We start from the raw sequence: 19,560 nt of genomic DNA on the forward strand, positions 1-19,560 counted from the left end.
ATGTGTCTTTTTCTCAGATTTCAAAATTTATGCTGCTATTGTTTTTGTTTGTTTATTTAGCATTTTAATGCTTATTTATGTATGGTTTTCATTATCTGTGTAAGTTCATTTTTTTCACCAAAATCGAAAAATTTGCCACTATTATTTCTTTAAAAATTTCCTTCAGTTGTCTTTTCTTTCCAGGGCTACAGATACATTTCTATGGGATTATTCATACTGCTCACTGATCAGGAGCATTCCATTGATTTGTTTTCAATGTTCTCTCTGTGTTCACTATTTGTCTTCTAATTTATTGACTCTTTCTTCTTTCCTCTATAATCTCTTTTTAGGCAATTAAAGTGATTTTTGTATCAATTATTGGTACTTTTCAATTTGTTTTTTATGATTTCTATTTTGTTTTTTATAATTTATTTTCTATGTTTCTATTTGTTTTTTTAATAATTTATCTTCTATGATTCTCCCTATGATTAGTCAATATGACATCAGTCCTTTGAAATGTTAAATATAGGTTTTTGGTTACTTTAAAGATGTTGAAATTATTTTCATGATTTGTAGTAGTTTGGAGTACCTTCTGTTGGCTTTTTAAACAAATATCAACCATGTTTCTTACTTCTTTCACATGTATGAAGTCCATATTTTATGCTGAAAATTATGGTTGATACACAGTTTGGAATATCATGTTTTCCTTTGCCATGTTCTAGTTGTTTAGCTGAGAATATAAGTTAGTGGTGAATCTTTGCATTCCTGTCAGTCTTGGCTTTATTTCCACAAACATGTGTCTATTTTTGATTTATTATTATTATTTAAAAAATTATCCCTAGAATCAACACTGCATAACCTCTAGGATATGTTCAGATGTTAACCCACAGAAGATCCACTCTGTTAAGGCCCATTGGTGGTTAAGGGATTAACATACATTTCTTTAATCTCAATTATTAACTCCTGAGTTAACCAATATCTTATTCCTGAAAATATTTGCTTCATGTATTTTACCGAATTTATAGTTATTTACAGCTAGAAGTCTATAAACAGTAGTTACATCTTTAGGACTCTGGATATCTAGCTTATTCTAAATATTTTTTTCCAAAAAAACGTGTCTTTCAAAAACTTTATAAAGATGTAATAATTGTACATATTAGTGTGGCACAGTGTGACATTTCAATACACATACAGCTCACCCTGATCAAATCAGAGTGATCAGCATATATCTATCCGTATATCTCTGTATTTGGAACTTTTGAGTTCCTCCTTTTAGGTCTTTACAAAGTATGTGACCGTTTATCTTGGACTATGGTCCTGCCCTGGTGCTGGGGGACATCATTTAGTCCCCATTCCTGGCTTTGCTACTTGTCATCCTACCCCAGCCTCTAGTAATCAGGATTCTACATTCAGATCCGCTTTTTTTTTTTTTTTAGCTTCCATATATGAGCAAGAACATGTGGTATTTGTCTTTCTATTCTTAGCTTACTTCACTTACTGTCTTCCATTTTGCTGCCAATGACAAGATTTTATTTTTCTTTATGGCTGAAGAACACCCTATCATGTATGGAACACAGTATGGAAGTTCCTCAAACATTAAAAGTAAATCCACCATACACAATCCAGCTGTCTCACTTCTGGATATAGATTCAAAGGAAACAAAAATGAGTGTATCAAAGAGATATTTCTACTCGCATGTTTGTTGTGGCACTATTCACAACAGCAAAGACATGGAATCAACCTAGGTGACAATAAACAAATGAACACATAATAAGAAAATACAGGTAATAATATTAATTCTTTACATCTTTGCATGAATCATGACTCTTTCAAATGTCCTCCATGTTAGCCTCATCAGATGTAGTGCACCCAGGATATCATAGTCCATACCAATACCATCATGTTTATCATGTTTTGAGCACCAGACAGTCCCTGGCATATACTAAGCCTTCAATAAACACTCAGTTAATTATAAAACTTATAGTAAAGAGAACTTAAGAGTAAATTAGACAGTAATCAATCCTATGTAACCAGAAAAATCACAATTTTTCCACACCATTGTTTGGCAAGATATGGAGAACCTCATTGACCATAGTTTGTATTTCTATTTAGTGAGAGAAGGAGCACTTATGTTTATAATCCTGCATCACTTTTATCATCATTTCCAGCACAGAAGTGACATGATAATTATAATAATAGTTAAAATTGGAGGAGTGGCTACATTTTTATGAGTAAATTATTAGGTACATTATTATATGTCACCTGGCAAGGACTTCTAGCTGCCAATCAACATCCCTTCTTCCTTATTAAAAGAAACCAGTTTTCTTGAATGTATCGGCATGACCAGCTTTATTTGTTTCCAAATGACAGCACAGTACATTTTTTTGAGACTTAAATTTAAGTATTCACTTTTTGGTGAAACTTTTATGAATACTCTTTAAGTGGGATGGAAAGGGTACAGACTCTGTCCCTTTTGTTATCTCTTTTGTTTCTTCTTTTCTCTGTCCTGGAATATGTACTTGATATTGGAGATGAATATATCTTTCAGTGAAGAAGTAAAAGCTAAGAGACTCCTTTAGTTCTGAAAAACTTTTAAGGCACAAAATCACAACTTCTATTTTCAAACTTTTTATTCCAAAGGGGAGGGAGTAATAACAGCTCTTCATATCAAGTTATTGGCTTTGAGTGGGGTGGGGGGGAGAAGGGTAGAGAATATGTGACCAGTAGCTAAATTCACGTCTCTAATACAATCTATTTAATGCACTAACATGCACTCATTAATAAAGCTGATTTATATTTACATTCACTGAAACAGAAATGTGCCTATGACAAACTTGTATTAAAATATGGGTGAAACCCCTGATATTTAACATTTTTCTTTTTGGTCTTTCTTGTTTCTTCATTTTTTTGTACAATTTTATATGCATGGATAGTAGATAGATTAATTGCTTAATTGATAAATAGGTCTGGAAAGTAGGTGATCACTTTGATCAATATTAGCTGTGGTTTTATTGAATTGCTGCAGTATTTCTCAGTCAGAGCATGAAAAATCCTTATAATCAGAGTGAGAACTCTGTTACAGGGCAGCCCAAGGAGCATCTATGATTATTAGATCTGGAATCCTGCCCCTTCGTCCACCTATCCTGGATGTTGGCAATAGCTGTGAAGAGTGGAGATGGGTTATGCCAAGGTTGTTCATAGGAATCTTGTTTGGTTTTTAGCGCCACTTGATATCAGTTGCTTCTGTCCTCCAAAGGTCTCAATTGTTATCAAACTCTTTTTGAAACCAACAGTGAGGAACCAGTGATATTCTGGCTCTGAGATGGAAACAGGGTTATTAAAGATAAGGTAACCACATGTACTAATCTATGTAGGATATTACTGAGCTTTCACTTGTACATGCGTAATTATTAGTAGTCTCCCTTTTCACTTTCAAACATGTCTATTGTGGACAATGAATGGCCTGATCACTCTCATTATGGTGGACCCCAATGTTCAATAAGAACTCAGCTGGAAAAACTGATATATCTCCAAGTACTAGAATTAAATTTGTCCCTCCATGACATTCAGGATGAATAGAAACACATTTTTCCATGGGGCCTTCCAATTACTAGAAAAGGGTCTGTCTTTCTGTGAAATATACTTTCAGTTGGTGTCTCAGTTGGCTGCTATAACAAAATATCCTCAGACTATGTAATTCATAAACATTAGACATTTATTTTCTCATAGGTTGGAGGGCTGGGCAGTCCAAGATCAAGACATCAGCAGGTTTAGGGTCTCATGAGAAACTGGTCTCTGCTTCCTAGGTAGCATCTTGTTCCTGTGTCCTCCAAAGATGAATGCCGTTTTATCACATGTGGAAGAATGCAGACACAATGAGGGATGCAAAAGCCTATTTAGATCCCTCCAGATTTTTTTATAAGGGTACTATCTTATTCATAAGGGCTCTGCCTTCATTACTTAATCATCTCCTAAAGATCTCAATTTGTCGTGCCCTCACTTATTGTTTACGTTTCAACCTATGAATTTTGGAGGGTCAAATACTTTCAAATCATAGCAGCTGGATACTGAAAAGTTGTTACCAAGTGTCTTTGTTTTTGGTATAAATGATGGGAAAGCTAGGAATTCTATCCATCTCCCTCTTACCTATGCGTGAATATATATCAATTTTAGGCTAATATAAGAGAAAGACTTCTGGAACTATTTTTTCTTTTCTAGTAATAAAAGAAGCAAAAATCATGTGGTAATTTGTTTTCATTATACTGTTTCTTGTCCTGTTCCTGAATGCAGCCTCGATGTCTGGAGCTATGGAAGTCATCTCATGACAATGAGTGTGGATAGGAAGAAGTCAAACAAAGGCCTTCTTAGAGACTTTCATCACTACTGTTTCAAATGTAGAAATCGCTAATTCCAAGACATCTTCTATATAAAATATAAATTAATATAACATTTTATGTTGTTAAGCCATTTTTACTTGGGTGACTTGTTACTTGCCATGAAATAAAAAAAAAGTAAAATAGGAAATGAATCTCCTGGGACATACCAGGGGTGTATGTAAAGTTAGGTTTCAAATATTTTAACAACTCCACTTAAAAGAAATAGGTAGGATGCCCCCCAAATTATTTACTCTATAACTTGTCTTATTTTCTGTACTCTTAAGATAAAGCTGTCTGTTTTTGTTTCTCTAAATCTTGTCTTCTTTAATACAGCTCTAAACTATCCAGGGAACAGTCACACTGACAGCAAGGGACATCTGGGCTGCACACTATCAATTTTAGAAATGGATGAAATAGAAAGAGAAATTTAATTGGCCAAACGGAGACCCATAAGTAATCAGTAGAGAGTGAAGCAAAGAATACCTGGCTAAAGAAACAAATGTATTATAATTAGGCCAATTATCCTCCATGTAGTTCATCAGCTTGTAGTGATAAAGGCTGTTAATGAGCTTTGTCAGTGACAGCATTACTTTCTAATCTTAATCCTTTTTAGGGTTATTAGCTTTAATGCTACTTGCACCCAGATAAGTTAATTTATACTAAAATTAAATTGAAAAATACCAAGTAATGATTGCTGCATTTGAGCGGTAACTTCTAAAGTTTCTCTCTTGCTGACAAAACTTAGAGGACAATGCTATAATCCCCAAGGCCTTTGAGCAGGTGGAGGAGACTCAGAGTAAAACACAGTCACCATTTAAAAGAATCACACATATCCTTGCAGACCAACACTCAGTTTATAGTAGTCATTTTTTATTTTTTTTAGTTTTTAATGGACCTTTATTTTATTTATTTATATGTGGTGCTGAGAATCAAAACCAGTGCCTCACACATGCTAGGCAAGCGCTCTACCACTGAGCCTCAATCCCATTCCTATAGTAGACATTTTTTTTTTTTAACAAAGTGGTCAATGACTGTTTTATTTACTTTTTAAGTATCAGCACACTGCATTCTATCTGCCAAAGTTCTCCCAAAAGTCAGCTTTTCAAGAAGATTCACTAAGTAACAATTCTGTCTCATGGTACTTGGAAATCTGCACATATTTGCAAACAGAATCTTGAAAATGACCTGTCTTGGCCTTATTAAACCAGTTCTTTCCCTAAGCTTCAGAACAGAGAATGACTAGAGCAATGATTTTTTGAAGTTCCTGTAAGAATGGGGTATAACTGGCACCAGTCCCCAGGCCTAGGGGATATGTCCATCTTCATTCATAGCTGATGGTTAAGGGTGTTAAAGAATAGTCCTCCCAAGAACTGCAGTTATGAAAGTTTGTTAGAGATTGGGAGTATTCTTAGAAAAACATTTATCTGATTCTCTACCTGGTTATTTATTTATTCATCAATAAAATTTTTTCTATCTAGTTCTGATACACTGATACCTACTTTTATGAGTGAATGTCAAAAATCTATCATAGGTTTTCCTGTGTCTATTGAGATGGTCCCATGCTTTTTCTTCTTTATGTTGTGCAATGCATTGGCTCATTTTTAAACATTTATGGAGATAGAGTTTACAGATTAAATACTTGGCATTTTTACGGCATACCATTTGATGAGATGGAACATATGTGCAAACCTGTGAGACCATCATCACTACAATCATAATGATGAGCACATCTGTGTGGGCTCTCTCTAGTCCAGCCAGGAGGTCCATGGAACAGGGTAGAGGAGAGTGTGGCTGCGGAGTCACTGTTCAAGACCTCCGGAGACCAAGAGGAAGCAGGTCTGATTTTACTGCGCAGTTACCATGTATATATACTCAGGCAGTAGCTAAGCAGATTACAGGCAGCCACCAATACAATTTCTGGCCAACTGTCCTTGCAGTGACCAATTGAGGAATGGGCCGTGGAGCAAGCACAGGGGCTGCAACACATGGCCTCATGCCCAGAGCTGTACCTATGGGGTAAGTGGCCTGCTGTTCACGTGCCTAGCACGATGGGAGTGGGCTGCCACTCAGACACCCTTAACATATGCCATGTATGCAGTACTTCATGCACTTGTCCCCATACACATCTATCACTCCAAAGGTTTACTGTAGTCCTTTGTCATTTATCCTTTTTATCATAATGAGTGGAGACACAGTATATGATTTTGAAACACATCTCTTGGGAACTGCTCAAATAAAAGGGAAATAAAGGTCATATACTAGATTTAAGCCATGTTACTAAATATAATTATCATACAAATTATCATAAGACAGCAGAATTTATTTTTTTTAAAGTGTACATAAGATTTAAAAATTAACAATGTACTGGGCCATAAAGCAAGTTTCAACAAATGTCACATAATTGAAATAACACAGAGCTGGGCAAAGTGGCACACACTTGTAATCCAATCTCTCAGGAGGCTGAGGCAGGAGGATCCCAGGTTCAAAGCCAGCCAAGGCGACTTAGTGAGACCCTGACTCCAAATGAAATTTTAAAATGGGCTGGGGATGTGGCTCAGTAATAGACACTTACCATGTTAAGGTCCTGAGTATGATCCTCGGTACCACAAAAAAGAAAAAAAAAAAAAACAAGAATGCTGAAATATTTCCCTACAAAAATGAAATTGTTAGAAATTCATAAGAAATAGAAAAAATATAAGCATTCATAAATAACTGAAAATTAATTACTAATTTCTGAATAACTTATGGTTTAAATTTAACTAAAATGAAATTTAAATAATATTCTGAACGTTAAATTTAGCAAGGGAAAATATTGTATATAAAAAATTTTGAAAACTAGCTAAAGATGTTCTTAGCCTTAGATGTGTGTGTTAGAGGAGGAAAGTAAAAACTCAATCATCTGAAGTAGCTAAATATAGAATAACAATCCAAATTAAACTACTTTAAATATTTATATAGTATCCTATATATGTCCTCACTGTAAAATACCTTTAAAGCCAATGACTGTGCTTTAAAAGACTACTAAAAATCATGAACTCTTGAAGAAATAAATGTTTTTAAAGTAGCTGATACCAGAGAAGAATTGAAGCAAAATTATAGTTTATAATGACATTAAAAAAGATATATATATATGTATACACACACACACACACACACACACATACACACACACACACATATATTGCAAAACATGGAAATATGTTTGAAACTTCACATTAAAATGATAGATATTAAAAACTGATGCAAGAAGAAATAAAGCCTAAGCTTTTTCTACAATTATTTAATGATTCTACAACTCAGTCATCCCAACACAGACAACTCTATGCCTGGATGCTTTCAGTGATCAATTCTACCAAGCAGTTTTATGAAGTTTCTAAGGAGATTCTATGTTGACAGTAAAACTGATACTCAAACCCTGGAAGGCTACAGGAAAGAAGGGAAACATGGACCAACTTCTCTCATGAATATAGATATAAAGTAAAATGAGCATTTGAGACAATTTATCAGCAATTTAGGATTAAAATTATTCTCAGTAATCTAGAAATTAAAAAATACATCCCTTAAACTGATAATGAGAATATATGAACATTTTAGAAAATATTTCTTCTAATGATCTGTTCATTACTAGACTAGAGACCTATGTCATGATATTGAAGCAAGAAGACTAATTAAAAGATAAGCAAATTGAAAACAAAGGAAGATCATCATTAACAGTAAAGATTCTTTTTTTTAACCTGGAAGGTAAAAACATCTCTATAGATACATTGTCATAACAAACAACTACATTTGACAATTTTATGATAATCAATGATAATACATAATTACCAATTATATTATATTGAAATATGTATAAAATATACATTCAATATAGTATAAAAATACTCATATGCCTAGAAGTATATTTAAAAAATATACATAAAACTCCTACACACACACATTTATAATGAAATAAGTTACAGGTTTAAATTAATGTTAAATATAATAATCTATGCTTATAATCCAGAGGATTCAATATGTTGAAAATGCCAGTTATCCTCAAATTCACTTATAGCGCAAACCCATCTAGGTAATATATTGCAAAACTTAGGTCATGAAAAAAATTACCCCCACAATATAGTAACATAAGATATACCAGCCTGTATAACAACTCATCATTCTATGGGTTGAGCTAGAGTTTACCCACTGTTCATACCTGTTTGCATATTTTACCAAAGTTTAGCATGTCTCATTTTACATTTTATCCCTTCTTCATCAAACATCACACTGTATTAATTGCTATACATTTTCCTATATGTTAGTTGCCTGTTCATCTGAGCTTGTCTCCATCAAACTTGTGCAGTCAGGCAGCTGTGCTTTTGGGAGTTGGCTGACTATGGGTTGGACTGGCTTGGTTCTGCTACAGTATCCCTCCCATAAAACAGTCTGACAATGCTCTCATGGAAAAAAGTGGTCAGGGGACAGAGTATGAAGTATGAATGAAATATGAAGTCTGAAAGCCATTCTGGGGTCTAGACTTGGCCTGAAAAAGGATCACTTAGGTGACAGCCACATCATTACCTCTGTTACATCCTATTGACCATGCAAGTTACAAATTTAATTCAAACCCAAGGGAATAGAAACAAATTATATTTCGTGAGAAAAAGAACTGCAAAATATATCGCATAGGGTAGATTTATGGTGATCACTAAGTAGGTCTAGCAAACTAATCAATCTAACACAAAACCCCATCAAAATCTCAGCAGTTTTCTTTCAGTATGAATGGACAAGCTTATTGACAAGCTTATGTATGTGTAAAATTAAAGAGTTGTACACTTACTGACACTTTTACTGTAACTGAATAATACCACAACACATTCACAAAGAGAAATGCACTGGACTGGGAAAGATATTGAAGTATTGAATTTTAACAGAGGAAACTAGTTGGAAGACTTATACTATACATTAAAAGAATAACTTTATAGTAATTAATACAGGGTGATATCTGAAGAAGAAGGGATAAACTGGAAAATGAGACATGATAAAGTTTGGCAATAGATACATACCTGTGTCAACTTTTGGTTTATCATACAGTTGACAAGTGGAACAGGAGGAAAAGACAGTCATCACCAAATTGCATTGGATCGGTGGAGATGTATGTAGAAAAATAATGCAGCACACATTATCATGGATCATATGTCATTGGTCCATACAAAAATCATTTCTGATAAAAAATTTTCATCTGAATGTGAAATATAAAACAATACATCTTCAAATAGTTAACATTGACAAATATACTCATTATCAAGGGACAGAATAAACCATATTAAACTAGAGGCAAATGTCACCAGCTATGGAGAAAAGTTTGTGAAATAAATGTAAATATAATTAGAAACTTCTGTTTTACAGTATAGAACACAAAAATTCAAGATTTCAGTCTGGAGAAGATATTTGTAATATACAGAAATACCCAAGGAATAATATTCAATATATATTTAAAAGTCAATAAGTTAATAAGAAAATATATATATGAATATATCTGAAGAGCTGGACAAAGAAAATAAAGGAATGGTCAATAAATATATGAATGGTCAATAAATTTATGGAAATGTGTTGAACATCATTGGTCTCCAGGGAATTACAAGAAATCCAGGTCAGATATAGAAGCTCATGGCAGGACAACACTATTACTATAACTAGGAAAGATACCTAAGGAAATTGCAAAATTAATCATTTAAAGGCATTATAGAACTATAAATGCAATGTGAATTGGAAATAATAATTCCATAGAATAAAGAAACCCTTCTGAGGGAAAGTACAAATCTCCAACTTTAAAAATATCTTCTCTGGGGCATCTGCACATCCATTTTTTTTTTTTTGCAGCACTATTTACAATAGCCAAGGAACATAACCCACCTAAGTGTCATCAACTAATAAATGGATGGGGGAAATGTGGTATGCATACACAATGGAATTCTGTTGAGCCATAAAAAAAAGGATGAAATCCTGTCCACTGAGGCAACATGGATGGAATTGGAGCACATTAAGTGAAATAAACTCAGACACAGAAAAGCAAATACTGCATGATCTCACTGATATGTGGAATCTATAAAAAATTGATCTCATGGAAGGTGATCATTGAATGAGAGAGGCTGGGGAATTAGGGGGACAGAAGGATGAGAAAAGTTTGACTAACGATATTAAGTCACAAAAGCAAGAAGTTCTGGTGTCCTATTGTACAATAGGATGATTATAGATGACAACAATGCACGGTACATTTCAATAAGGTCAAAGAAAGGATTTCGAAAGCTTTCACCAGAAGAAAATGAAAAATATTTGGGGAGATAAATATGCTTAACCTGATTTAAGCATTATGTAATGTATGCATGCATCAAATGTGACATTAGTATTATTCCATTAGTAGATACAGTGTTATGTTGTTATGTATGTTAACAATGTTTTAAAAATTAAAAAAATGATAATTGTTCAATTACATGTTATATAGTTCTGTTATGTATATCAAAATTAGGACTTAAAATGATGTCATGTAATTTTGGAAGATTCTCATCCTCTATAAATGTATTTGTTAATTTCAAAACCACTCATTCCTTCTTTATACATTTAATAGTATGTAATCTTTAAATGGTCATATTAATATGTTCAAATGGAATATTCAATACCTAATAAATTCAGTATCTGCTATGTTTATATATCTGATTTCACCATCTTTTTTTTTTTACCATAATCTCATTTCAGAGTGGGTTGTTTCTTTATATATTTGATATTTTTATTTGTTCTTTTGTTGTTACTTTTCTGATATCACTCTTATGTAAATCTTTTCATCTTAGGGTTAAGTTATGTTTTTCCTGAGAGTATTTTTAGTTTATCCCTTTAACTAAACTTTTTCTTTGAGAAGGCTTTCATTGAATAGGTGTTTAAATTTGATCTTAACTTTTATAAGATCAGGCTTTTGTTTGGTAATTCTCAAAGTAGTTTTGTATATGATTGCGTATGCGTGCATGTGTGTATGTGTGTATATGTGCAACTACAAACATGCACACAGGGGAAACACACACACACACTTTTTTTTTCTCTTACTTTCCCCTCTGTCCAAAGTCAAAGATGGCTCTTGTCAATGTCCCTCTGTTATTTTTCCTTCAGTTAACTGCAGGTGTTGGCCTTCATAAATGCAGACTTAACATTGGGGTCTTGTATCAAATCCATGTGATTGCATGAAGCTTATCTCCAGTCTACCATAAAAGCACAGATTAAAATTTCACCAGGAGGCCATCAGAGAAAGTTAGACACTCCAGGAACTATGCCACAATCAGTTCTCAGTACGATTCTAAATTTGCCATATATTTAGATTTGGTGCTTTTCCCTCAAGGAGGCAGAGAATCTGGGACTTTAAAACAACCATATGTTCTTTATCTAATTTGGGCTGCATTTCCATCTCTACCCATTGAAGATTATCTTATTTCACACTAGATCTTGCGTTTTAACCAGAGATTTTTATGTATCCTGTATCAAGATGTTGTCTCTGGTCATCTAGGCCACCATGTTACTAGAACTGAAAATCCGGTTTTGTTGCTTTAAAAGTCATAGTTGTCAAAACCAGAATCTAACATATAATTTAAAAATACAGGAAAAAAAAACCCACAACAACTTCTATTTCTGAGTTCTGCACACTCCCTTCACACAAACATAAACTATAGTTTAAATGAGTACTTAATTATACACTGGTAACACTGCTAGAGAACTTGGCAGACATTCTACTTTTAGAAGCACTCCACATAGATTTATATATCACATTTTGCATAATGAAGACTTCTTCCCCACCTCTTGGTAAAGCAAAGTAATAATAATGATAATAATAAGCTTCTTAAAAGAAGGATGGGGATATATCAGGAAGGTTTAGTGAGCTGAGACAAGAAACAAGCTAGGGGTGTTGCAAGTTAAAGAGTGGGAGGTAGATACACTTCAGATGCAAAGGTAAAGGACTTGAGATTAAATCAAGAATATATGGTTATTTCAAAATCCAGATTCTCTGCACAGTTGAGGGTAAAACAATAAATCTAAACATGGCTAGACTGGACAGCCTGTCGCCTGGATTGTATCCAGGGAAGTTCCACGTATGGCTGGACTCAATTTTGCCATCTAGAAATTAAGATTTCATTTTGGGCCACTGTTTGAGAAATTGAGCACACGGGTGGGTAGTGTTTCCTATTTTATCCTAGGGTTCAAAATGAAATGATCAGAAATGGAGAATGTCACACTCTGATCCCCATTTCTGTTTGGTTCCTGTCTGTGAAGAATGTCTACTGGCTTAAGAAAGCCCCCATGGGTCCTTTCATCAACACATGGGAGAAGTCTGGTTAACTGTTCCTCTGTGCTAAAGTCTGAGGCAAAATGTCTCTTTACAAAATTATCTCCAATGGAAGGCGTATGCAGCATGAAAAATATTTCCTTTACATCAACGATTGCAGAAGTGACCTTATGTCTATTCTGAATTTAGCCTTTAAAAGGACTGAGAGCTTCTGTCTTGTTTTTTCATGTACCTGAGATACACCATTGCCCTGCTGCAGAGATAAAATGGAAAGTCTCTAAGAATTTAGGGACGTAATAGGGGATGACCTGCCTTGAAGGCCACAATCCACGGGACTGAAGCCATTTTGTGTCCTCCAGTCAAACCCATTGCCAGTTAAACAATTTCCAGAGACTCTAGTCAACATGGAACAAAGGATTATTAATATGAACCCTCCCCAATTCCTGACCCATAAAATCATGTGACTTATTATAAATGTTATTTGGAAGTAGAATAAATAATTGAAATACTTCTTAAATAGAACTAACCTCCTTTTTCATAAACACAATTATTTTAGATATGCAACTTTTTCAACAACTAGGTTATTCAGGTGAACTAAAAACCAGAGGTAGAAAATTAAATTTAGACAAAACCAGCTCCCGAGATGAGCAGAATTCAAGCCTCTGCTTCGAATGAGATGATGGTGATGAATTACGTGTACTTGGTTTTCAAAACTAATGGTTTTCAAAACTAAACTGGGGAAATCAACCTGCAGAGTCAGTGTCCCCAGTATGAAGTCCATACTTGGTGTTTATAGATAGGCAATGTCCTCCTTCTCACGGAACTACATTCTTAATCGTGTATCAAGTAGGGATTTGGAGCCAAGGAACTTTGTTTGCAACATCATTGGTTTGTAAGTTATCAAATTCTTTATAAAAACAATTTTTTGTTTGTATTAGTTCCCAATCATCAGGACTTGGGCAAGATGTGGGGCCATCTGTATAAGTAAAGATCAGAAAACACTGTATCACTTTTGATACTACTGCCACTTCAATCAAAATTCCATCAGGAGTCATCTTAGTGATGTTGGAGGTAGGATTCTATAAATGTTTCACCTCTTGAGTTGGCTTCCTGCTACTTTGCACCCATAGGGGCAATCAATGGAGACAGAGATGAACTCTTTGGCTGGTTCATGACTATGAGAACACCAAATGAGCAGATTGCTCTTTAATCTGGCAACAGTAATTTGACCCGGCCATGGTTACATCGGGTTTCCACCTTCTTTCAGTCTTCAACATCCTTCTCAGAGACACCAGTCCAAGCCAGAGGTAACTTATTTCTCTCATCCTTTCTCTCTCATCTCAGGGTTTTCTTCATGTGCTGCTAGTCCTTTAGCTCTCACTTAAACAGGTCTCTATATCACTTTTTCTGTTAAATCAACTCGTGTGTTTTCTGTTCCCCAGATTGTACTGATACACAAAGTTCCACTGTGTCTCCTTCCAACCAGTCTAACTGTAGAAGCATGTACAACTTTTGGACAATCAAGAATATGGGCAATCAAGAATATCCTCCTTCTTTCTCTCCCATCTTCCAGCTAAATTATACAAAGGTGCTATTGAGGCCACGTAATGAGTATTATATAACCACAGCATGGTAGGGGCCTGGTCCCAGACTCCCTTTCTAAAGCACAACCCCAAACTTCACTGTTGCTGGCTGTTTGATTCTGGTAAGCAAACACACACATGCTGACTTTTAAAAGTTTATAGCCACTGAGATTTTATACTTCTTATATCAGCTGCCAGCATGACTTATCCTTATTAATACATAAATATAAAATTATTCTTAGATAATACATAAATATGAAATAATTAATTATTAGTAAAACAATATTATTTATAAATACTAAGTATTATGGTTATATAAATATTTATGAATAGCATTGGTTAATTATATTTATATATAAATATTAATAAATAAGTTGATGCCAAAACTATAGTGTCATTGCAGATTTTTTTTTCCAATATGCAGCATTGGCCCAGCGATTAAGTAGAGGATGACAACCCAAGCCAAGTCACTCCTGATCTACGTCATTCAAATGCAAACTATTTGCTAAACTTAAAATACTTGATAAATCTCTTGCCTGCAGTAATTTGGAAGACAAATTAGATGGTTACAGAACTGGGAAAAGAGGTTGAAAGAGATTATTGTACTACATATTGGTGGACACTGGATCTGTTTGACAACATGTGAGAAACAAAAGAGAAAGACAGTTTAGAACTAGACATGGAAGAATAAAGGGAGAACAGATATTTAAGTCTTGCAGGATTGAAAAAAAATGACAGCTTCTAGGCCCTAAGCAACAAGAAATGGATTTTAAGTACTGTTTTATTGGCAAAGACAAGGTGAGATTTCTTATTTTGATAGAGTGATCGGTTTTAGAAGGGGCCCTATTCAGGGCTCCCCTCTTCACGATGGCTACTATTAAATCCCACTGTGTACAAGAGACAGGGAGCAAGAAAATAAAGACTATTCAAGTACTGTTTCAATAAGAATTGTAGGTGTGATTACTCATGCATTAAAATGATTGGAAGTAAATAATTCAGAAACCTAATGAGGTTTTGAGGAAATTAAGTTGTCAAAGAACATTAGCCTCTTTTAAACTTTCTGTTATTATTTTTAGCAAGTCTTATAATAGAACCTTAGTAGAAAGTAAGCTACAGAAAGTGTGTTGGTCCCAAAGAGGACACACACCTCAATAGTAATTTCCATAATGCCTAGGAAATCAATGAAAAAGAGTCCCTTGGAACATTGTTCCTTTTACCCAACAGATTGCAGCTTCGCTTCTTAAGAGATATCTTAGATGTCACTGCATTCAAGCAGATGCTGTTGATTCAGTGTGCCCCAACATGCCAGATTCAGAGGGTCAGTGTTCTGGGGGTACAAATCAACAATCACCAGTGATTCTGATACACAGTCAAGTGTGAGAATCACTGCTATACACTAAAGATGCTATCCAACATGTCGTTCAATCAATACACTTTATCTTCAATGCCAATATTTCTTCCCATTTTTAAATTCATTTTAATTCTTTATAAATGACAGTAGAATGCACTTTGATACATCATATAAAATAGAGCATAATTTCTCATTCTTCTGGCTATCTGTGATGTAGAATCCCACTTGTCCTATAGTTACATATGTATATAGGCTAATAATGTCTGATTCATTCTACTTCCTTCCCTCTCCCATACCACCTCCCCTCCCTTAACTCCTCCCTACCTAATATAAAGTAACTCTATTCTTTCCTAGCCTCCCTGATCATTGTGAATTAGCATATGCATATCAGAGAAAACATTTGTCCTTTTTTTTTTTTGGAATTGGTTTATTTCACTTAGCATGATATTTTCCAGCTCCAACCATTTGCCTGGGAATACTATAATTTCATTTTTCTTTAAATCTGAGTATTATTCCATTGTTTACACACACAAACACACACACACACACACACACCACATTTTTTTTTATCCATTCATCTGTTGAAGGGCACCTAGGTTGGTTGCATAAAAGCCATTATGAATTGAGCTGCTGCTATAAACATTGATGTGGTCACATCACTGTAATATGTAAAAATTTCTTCTCTTATTGAAGCTTTGGAGTAAACAGGAGCCATGATGCCCTGAAGAAAATCTGGAATACCTTCTGAAATGTTACATTCATTTTGTTTATATTTTTAAATTACATACAATTTTATCTTTTGCTTTTTATAATTACTAGCATGCTTTTTAAGTGGACACACACCACTAAATCAACATCCAAGAGTATCTTGATACCAAAGTGGAGAGCACAAGGCCTACACCACCAGTCAACAATCTATGCCCAGACACTGCTCCAGGCACTGATGATGTAGAGGTAGACAAAAGGCATCCAGCCTCTGCAGACATGGGCACAGTCAAAGGGGAGGAGAAGCAGCTGACAATAAACAAGTATACAAATAAATAATGAGATAATTTCAGAAAGCCATTCATGCTGTGAACAAAATTAAGCAGATGAGATGATTGAAAGGGACTGTCAGGAAGCAGCACCCTTGGGTTAGGTACAGGAAAGGTCTTTCTGGAGAAATAGTATTGACCTAAGACCTGAGTGATGTAAAGGAACAAGTTCTTGAGGAGGAAAGGACCCTAACTTGTGCAAACCTGTGTGGTTGGAGCAAAGTAAGTGATGCAGAGAGATGAGGCCCAGGCTAAATATTTGCAAGACATCTGATCAATGATAAACTGTGTTCTTTCATTTCTACAGTGTCTCATAGAAGGAAGTGGTATTGATTAAAGGTTGCTTACTATTCTTCTGTGTGCTAATGATTTATGTTTGTTGCTGTGCAAGCATAAATGATTTTTACATTAATGCTGAGAAAATTAAGAACTTATGATTAAAATGGAAAAAAGAACAAGATTTATATCCCCTTTAGATGCAAGGTAGAAATATTAATCCTCAGTCTCTTCCGCCTGTATCAGGGTACTGAAGGTAAACCAGATCTTAAAATCGCTCAGACCTGGTGACATGAACAAGTATAAAACAGAACAGAATCAAAGACAATGATTAGCCATGACAAGCAATGGTGAGGGCTGATGACTTGAATATGAGCAAGAAATAAGTTTTATGAATATATGCCAATTTACTTCTTCATTTTTATGGTAGGACTGTTGGTTGTAGGTAGCTAGTGAGGGAGAGGGGGAAAATGTTGAAAAGAGGAAGAGGTGTCAATGTAAAAATGAAAATTCCAATTAAGAATCAACAATTTGGGTGATGCCTTTGGAAGCACATACTAAACTTGGAAATAGAGATTAGCATGGTCCCTGTGCAACAGTGACACACAAATCTATAAAGTGTCCTGATTTTCTTTAAATGGAAAAAGGACTCAAGTAGATTTTTCTCCCAGGATAGTAAACAAAGACCTTGAAAGCACATGAAAAGATGCTCAGTATCCCTGGTCCTTATGGAAATGCAAATCAAAACCACTATGAGAGATCATTGCATAACGATTAGGCTAGTCATCAAAAACAAATGAACCAATAAGAAAGCCCAGAAAATAAAAAGTATTGGTGAAGATGCTTAGAGCAAGCAACACTTGGGCTATATCAGTGAGAATAAGAAATGGTGTGGTCCTTATGCAAATCAGCATGGTGTTTCCTAATACAAATAAATAAATAGTTTCTGACTCAGCAATTCCATCTCTGGGAATGTATCTAAAAGAACTGAAAGAAGGATTTTTGAAGAGATATGTGCACACCCATGTTCATAAGCATCACTCTCAAAATAGCAAAAAAGTAGAAGTATTTGTCACAGATGAATGAATGAAGAAAGCATGGCATATACGTGCAGCCTTCAAAATTGAGTAAGAACTTATGACACATGTTCCAGCATGGATGGACTTTGAGGATATTAGGCAAAGTGAAACAGCCTAGATAAATGCTTGTAGAATTCAAATTGTATGAAGTATTTTGAATCGTCAAGTCTACAGAAACAGAAAGCAGAATGATAGTTTCCAGGATCTGGGCAGGAGGAGAGAGTGGGAAATTGTTCATTAAGCATAGAGTTTCAGTTTCCAAAGATGATAACATTCTGGACATCAGTGGTGAAATACTATGAATATACTTAACACTACTGAACCATAGACTTATAAACTGTAATTTTATGTTATGCAATTTGTTTATTTATTTATGTTTACTAGTGATTGAACCCAGGACCTCACACATGCCAGGCGGGTGCTCTGCCCCTAAGCTACCTCCCAGCCCTGTTGTGCCATTTTACTACACTAAAAAGTAAAAGGATAAAAATCCTGTAGAGAGGAGAGAGAAATGGTTTCAACAAATCAGAGCAGAAGCTGGGAAATTGCAGAGCTGGTAGGAAAACTAGATATATTTAACTTGTTAAGACCATATAAAAATGTCATGCAGATTAAAAGGATTTATTGCTCCTCAGGTGGGGCGAAAAGATGAGGAAGATAGAATGAAAATCTTGCCCTCCACAACTAGTTGGATTGAAAGACTAATTAAAAAGTGCATTCCCTGACTTTTTTAAAAGGGCAAATGCTAAATACTCTTACACAGATTTTTATTTTTCCATTTTCCATTTCATTGAGAGATGGCAAGCATGAAATAATCAAAAGTTAACAACACAGCGATGCATGATTTGACTTTGTTTTAAGGTTTCCAGGCAAGGTCACTTTTGCTCTTACTTGAAGAAGCTTTATCAGTCCCACTTTAAAGATAAGTAAATGGAGGGTCAAAAGATTGAAGGAATGTAAGTCATCAGAATTACTAGTGGAGGAATTGGATCATTGCCTACTCCTGTCAACTGAGTACTTGATAATACCACATTATGTTTCTTTTTTACAACTTCCATTAGAACCCATCTTTTCTATACATTTACATATTCTTTGGAAGTACAGATAATAAAAGATGCCAAGATATGGGAAGCAGCTTTCAACTAACTTAATCCATCTCCTTTCTTCGTGGCCCACCTAGAGATTTCATTATTTACTGCTTTCTTCAGCAAGGTCTATAGTAAAAGAAGACTTCATAAATGACTGTGCCGCAGCATACGAAGGCCAGCCATGGATTTATGAGAATTCCTGGATTCATTACCCCGACCTGCCACTTGACAAGAACATTAGCATGGACATGATGCTATCCCTGCAATTGAGTTTCCTCATCTGTAAAATGACTCCATGTACCTCATAAAGTTTTAACAACAGTTAAATGAAGTAACATATGTGCAAGCACTCTAAACAGTAAAACACCATGCAAATGTAGGCCGTAATTGTCATCCCAGGTCCCCACAAATCTGGCAGTAAGGACATTAACCAAGAGTTAGGAAACACAAAGAATACTGTTTTTTTTTTTTTTTTTTTTTTTTTTTTTTTTT

The 19,560-nt window shown here is 34.8% G+C and overlaps 1 pseudogene; it reads left to right on the forward strand.

The window, feature by feature from the left end:
• Positions 1-17,438: 17,438 nt before the first annotated feature.
• Positions 17,439-17,534, forward strand: LOC125613848 (annotated as a pseudogene).
• Positions 17,535-19,560: the final 2,026 nt, after the last annotated feature.

Source organism: Marmota marmota, unplaced genomic scaffold (genome assembly GCF_001458135.2).
Source record: "Marmota marmota marmota unplaced genomic scaffold, marMar, whole genome shotgun sequence".
Taxonomy (NCBI): Eukaryota; Metazoa; Chordata; class Mammalia; order Rodentia; family Sciuridae; genus Marmota; species Marmota marmota.